Here is a 6,028-nt window from a genome sequence, read left to right on the forward strand (position 1 = left end):
ATGAGTGTAGTCATGTCAATGAGTACATGAGTGAGTACTTGTGTACTCAGTGACAGTATAAATAGTGTACATGAGTATCTACATGTATAATGTAAATGTAAAGCATTCATACACTTGTCTGAAATAGACAAGACACTTTTCTGAAATAAACACTAAAATTAGGGTAGTGAAAACACATTTTAAAGCTAGTTTCATACAGTATAAGCAGTACTTTTAAAGTGTAGCAAACTTAATATAAAGCATTTATTAACAGCTCAGCAAGTACTAACTAATCCAAAAGCTCTCTAACAAGTAAAGGTCATGCTGGCAGCTTACCACAGTTTTATTTTTTGCTGTAACTTTATATGTTGTTCTTATCTAACATCATTCATATTCTATATTAAGAATCTCTTATGGAAACTTACAGTCAATAAAATGAAACTATTGTACCTGTTATTTTCATCAACTTCTATCTGTTGCTGTCTAGCCTTCATTTGTCCTCTTTTTGCAAACTTTCCAATTATTTTGGTTCGAAGAGACCCAAATGCAGTCAACTATGTCAATAGCAAACTAGCAGGCTGTGTAATAGTAGTCCAGAAACTGAATAATAGCTGCATACCTGATAAAGTCTATACAGTCAGTGTATTTCCTAACCAGGATCAAGGAATTTTTAGGGATTCCATTTATGAAACATTCTGGAATTCCCGATACCTACCACAGGAACATTCCATTACCGCCTAGCTACATAGGTAATTAACAAGATATTCCAATGACTGTAAAATTGGCGAATGTGGTTTCTTTAAGTCAAGTTGTTTGTTTCTCAAGGAGCTTGAATATTACAAACTGCTTAGTCCTCAAGTTTACTTGAAATACTATAAAAACGACTCATGTAAAATCTCACATTTCTCAGAAACTTTCTCCTATCTCAGAAAGCAGCAACTGTTTGTAATTTATCTCTATACACTTGTATAGACTATTGGGTAAATACCAGTAGAATGTTTAGCTGACAGCATAGGAATGTGCTGCAAGAGGTAGACTAAAAGTAATATGTTTGAACTTGGTTCCAAAAATAATCAGACAGAAACATTTTACTTCTACTGCGGATTGGTTTAGGTGTAAAACAACTCCTTTTGATACACTTCTACTAAAATTACTTTGGCATTTATCTGTGTACTGGTACAAACAAGGTGACTTACTCTTACTGTACACTGGCTCAAGCAAAATCGTATACCATAAACTGTTAGAAGCGAAGTCAAACGCTGTACACTCATACAAGCGAGGTCACACACTTTACACTGTCACTAGCAAGGTCCCATACTGTACACTCGTACAAGCAAGGTCACATAGTGTGCAATGATACAAGCAAAGTTACATACTATACACATGCTCAAGCAAAGACACAAACAATACACTGATAAAACCAATGTCACATAATGTACAATAGTACAAGTAAGGTCACATATTGTACACTGGTACAAGCAAGGTTGCATGCTGTACACTAGTGCAAGACAGGTCGTATACTGTTTGTATGTGACCTTGCTTGTAACAGGTCACATACTAACAGGTCACATACTAACAGGTTTGGGGTTTGGGGTTTAGGGTTTGGGTATAAGCTAGATACAAGCAAGGTCACATATTGTACACTGATATAAGTAAGGTTGCATACTGTACACTCGTTCAAGTAAGGGTGCTTTAAGGATCTATAAGAGAACAAACTAAAATACTATTTTATGACTTTGTCACAAAAAATTATTATGTGAACTACGGTTACCGTAAGGTTTTATTCACCATGGAAAAATGAAAATCATTGTTATTATATCTACATTTCGTATTGTATATTTATTTCCATATAGGGCCTACAATAAAAATTATATAAAAGGTCTATGAAAAGAATCTCTGAAATCAACATGACAAAAAGTGTAAAAAGCTACTATGTTACTACATGGTAGACTAGATAATATATTTTAGATTATACATAATTTATATCCAGTTCACTTCACAACAATATCAAAGTAATTTGTAGCTCAGGGGAGACTATTCATTATAGACTGGATTAACATTTATGTTAAAGCCCAACACATACATTTGTTCTGTAATGCAGGTACACTGTATTACAAAAAATTTTTTTTGATATATAATTAACTTCCTGGAAAAAAAATATAAAGTTTACACTGATGGTCATTCCTTAAGGAGAAAACAACTCATGATGAACTCACAGTCAACTATCAGAGATTCAGACAGTAATTTATAAGTTTAAATCATACATAAATGTATTATCATGCATATAAAAAATTTTGCTTATTTGGCAGAAGAAGCTATTTTGTCATTTCAAAGTATAACAAACAAATACACCCAAGGTACAAACAATACAAAGAATAATTAAACTGGCTGCAGGCCATAGCTCTCCTATTTTTTGCAGTGTTTATCTTCAACTTTATTTAAGTGGACTGCAGTTACATTTCATTATGCATAGCATACACCCACCTGTGTGGGCTTTCATAGTTAAGATGAGCTACGAATGCTGCGTTACCCAGTTCTTAGGCTGTTAGGGGTGTAGAAATAAAAAGTATGCAAAGGGTGATGGGTTACACTAGACTAAGATGTATCTCAGACTCTACCCTCTGTATCTTCATATAAAACTAAGTTTTCTTTTTACAGCCAAAATCATAAACCATTTTGTTTTCCAGGTAATCATTATTACAGCAAAAGAATAACAACTATATACTTTCAATTTTTGTTCAATTCACACCTTTAGAGAGCATTTGCCTCTGATTTGTTAAACCTAACATTTGCCTATCGACTGCCAATTGAAAGGAAATACAATCATGCATATGTATTGGATTTTTAAATGCGTTAACCATTCATCAATCAATTCATGCTATTGACATTAAATTTCTGTATACTTAAGACAAGCTCAGCTCATACAGCTGCTGCCAGCTGTTGACAGCAAATGAGAGAGTGCCTTATTATGCATATTGTTTAGCTTCTCTTACCTTTTGAAGATTGCTACTAGATCTTCTTAGCTTCTGAAGACCCCCTAGTAGCTCCTATCAGCTCCTGAAGACCTCTACTTATCCCAACATAAATTCCAACCATCTTGAAGTACATTTGCACTGCATTTATTTACAAACCCAGTGAGCTATCATCTGAAAAAGGGAAATTTATAGTCTCTAGAATAATACAAAATATATAAAGAGTGTTAGAAACAACTATGAACCAGCAGCTTTAAATGCTAATAAAAAGCTCTTGAATGCAAGCTTAACCTTTGCTACCTTAGCTTGACCTTCCATGATAACTAATACATGTATTGTAATTACAGTAGACAATCAAGAACAAACATTGTTCCAAATGCTTATTCAAGGCATCTTTAACAAATTATTTTAGGTTTTTAGCATTTATCTTTTATTTTATGTGTATATATAAATCTAAGTGTTACGTTAGTAGAGCTAGTTCTGATAGATCTATCTGATGTTATTTTGACTTTTCCTTTAAAAGCACTAGGTTAGTTGTGATGGCAGTTGTATAGCTTCTACTAAGGTTAGTTGTGATGGTAGTTGTACAGCGTCTACTAAGGTTAGTTGTGATGGTAGTTGTACAGCGTCTACTAAGGTTAGTTGTGATGGTAGTTGTACAGCGTCTACTAAGGTTAGTTGTGATGGTAGTTGTATAGCTTCGAGTAAGGTTAGTTGTGATGGTAGTTGTACAGCGTCTACTAAGGTTAGTTGTGATGGTAGTTGTATAGCTTCTACTAAGGTTAGTTGTGATGGTAGTTGTATAGCTTCTACTAAGGTTAGTTGTGATGGTAGTTGTATAGCTTCTACTAAGGTTAGTTGTGATGGTAGTTGTACAGCGTCTACTAAGGTTAGTTGTGATGGTAGTTGTACAGCGTCTACTAAGGTTAGTTGTGATGGTAGTTGTATAGCTTCTACTAAGGTTAGTTGTGATGGTAGTTGTATAGCTTCTACTAAGGTTAGTTGTGATGGTAGTTGTACAGCGTCTACTAAGGTTAGTTGTGATGGTAGTTGTATAGCTTCTACTAAGGTTAGTTGTGATGGTAGTTGTACAGCGTCTACTAAGGTTAGTTGTGATGGTAGTTGTACAGCGTCTACTAAGGTTAGTTGTGATGGTAGTTGTACAGCGTCTACTAAGGTTAGTTGTGATGGTAGTTGTACAGCGTCTACTAAGGTTAGTTGTGATGGTAGTTGTATAGCTTCTACTAAGGTTAGTTGTGATGGTAGTTGTATAGCTTCTAGTAAGGTTAGTTATGATGGTAATTATATAGCTTCTGGTAAGGTTAGTTATGATGGTAGTGTATGGCTTCTAGTAAAGTTAGTCGTGATGGTAGTGAATAGCTTCCAGTAAAGTTAGTCGTGATGGCAGTTGTAGAGCTTCTAGTAAGGTTAGTTGTGATGGAAGCTGTAGAGCTTCTACTAAGATTAGCTTTGATGGTAGTTGTATAGCTTATAGCACTTTTTATAATTATCAACCTATGGGAAAATAAAATGCATACGGCATCTCAAACAAGCAACAACATAATAGCTTTATTAACTATTCAATAATAAGTTAGATCAGAATAGGTCAACTATTAACACCCTTTAGGCAGTGTCACCCTTTACCCTAGGTCAGTGTAAAGCCTCTACACCAAGTAGCCAAGGATTTTGTGAAGACAAGTTTGGTCACACTATAGCAATGCTTGTGGTTTATTTTTTGTTAATTCAATAGCTTACGGATGAATGGACTAGTCATCATGAAACATCATGGAATTCCAAAATGCTTGAGTTAACAGAAAAATTATGCGTAGTCAAAGACAACTAATTTAATGGCGCAGGCAAACCTCGCCTAGCTAATTTCAAAATGAATCACTATACACTAGCTATAAGTACTACAAGTGGCACACCTTTCCTGCTATTCAACGTTATGGTGTGTTTATTAGCAACCAGCAGAAACCACACCAAATAACACAACTTCAATTAACTTTCTTGTTTCATAATTTTACTGTCTAAATGTTACTTCACTTTAGTCACTGATTAATATTAGACAATGTTGTAATCACAAGTGCTTGTTCAGATGGTACACTGACACAAGGTCACATACTGTACACTGGTACAAGCAAGGTCACATATTGTACACTGGTACAAGTAAGGTCACATACTGTACACTGGTACAAGTAGGCTCACATAATGTACACTGGTACAAGCAAGGTCACATAATGTACACTGGTGCAAGCAAGGTCACATACTGTACACTGGTACAAGCAAGGTTACATACTGTACACTGGTACAAGCAAGGTCACATAATGTACACTGGTACAAGTAAAGTCACAAAATGTACACTGGTACAAGCAAGGTCACATACTGTGCACTGGTACAAGCAAGGTCACATGTTGTACACTGGTACAAGTAAGGTCAAATACTGTACACTGGTACAAGTAAGGTAGCATATTGTACAGTGGTACAAGTAAGGTCACATACTGTACACTGGTACAAGTAAGGTCACATAATGTACACTGGCACAAGTAAGGTCACATAATGTACATTGGTACAAGTAAGGTCACATACTGTACACTGGTACAAGTAAAGTCACATACTGTGCACTGGTACAAGTAATGTCACATATACTGTGCACTGGTACAAGTAAGGCTGCTGCAAGGAACTATGAGAAAACAAACTGTAGTACATTTTCCATAAATATCAAGTATTAATAAGCAATAAAAATACTATTTAAGGTTGACTTGCAACAAAATTCACATTACAGTTATTTGGTATCAAAAGATTCGCCATGTCTTACTCTGTTGTGTGGTAGGTGCCAAATATGTGGAAATGTGATTACAAGCCCTTAAAAACTCAAAAACAAAAAGCCGCCGTAGATAGGAATCTCTTGATTTCGATGACGTATCCGTGGAGTTTGGTTATTGTCTTGTCACGTGACGTTCTCACGTGAATTGAAAGGCCAATATAAAGCTCAATATCAAACTTATCGTAGCAATAGTTTAGGACAAACACTTCGGGTTTTACCTAAGACCCCGTATCAAATATAGATGCTCACTACT

The sequence above is a fragment of the Watersipora subatra genome, chromosome 5, assembly GCF_963576615.1.
Source record: "Watersipora subatra chromosome 5, tzWatSuba1.1, whole genome shotgun sequence".
Taxonomy (NCBI): domain Eukaryota; kingdom Metazoa; phylum Bryozoa; class Gymnolaemata; order Cheilostomatida; family Watersiporidae; genus Watersipora; species Watersipora subatra.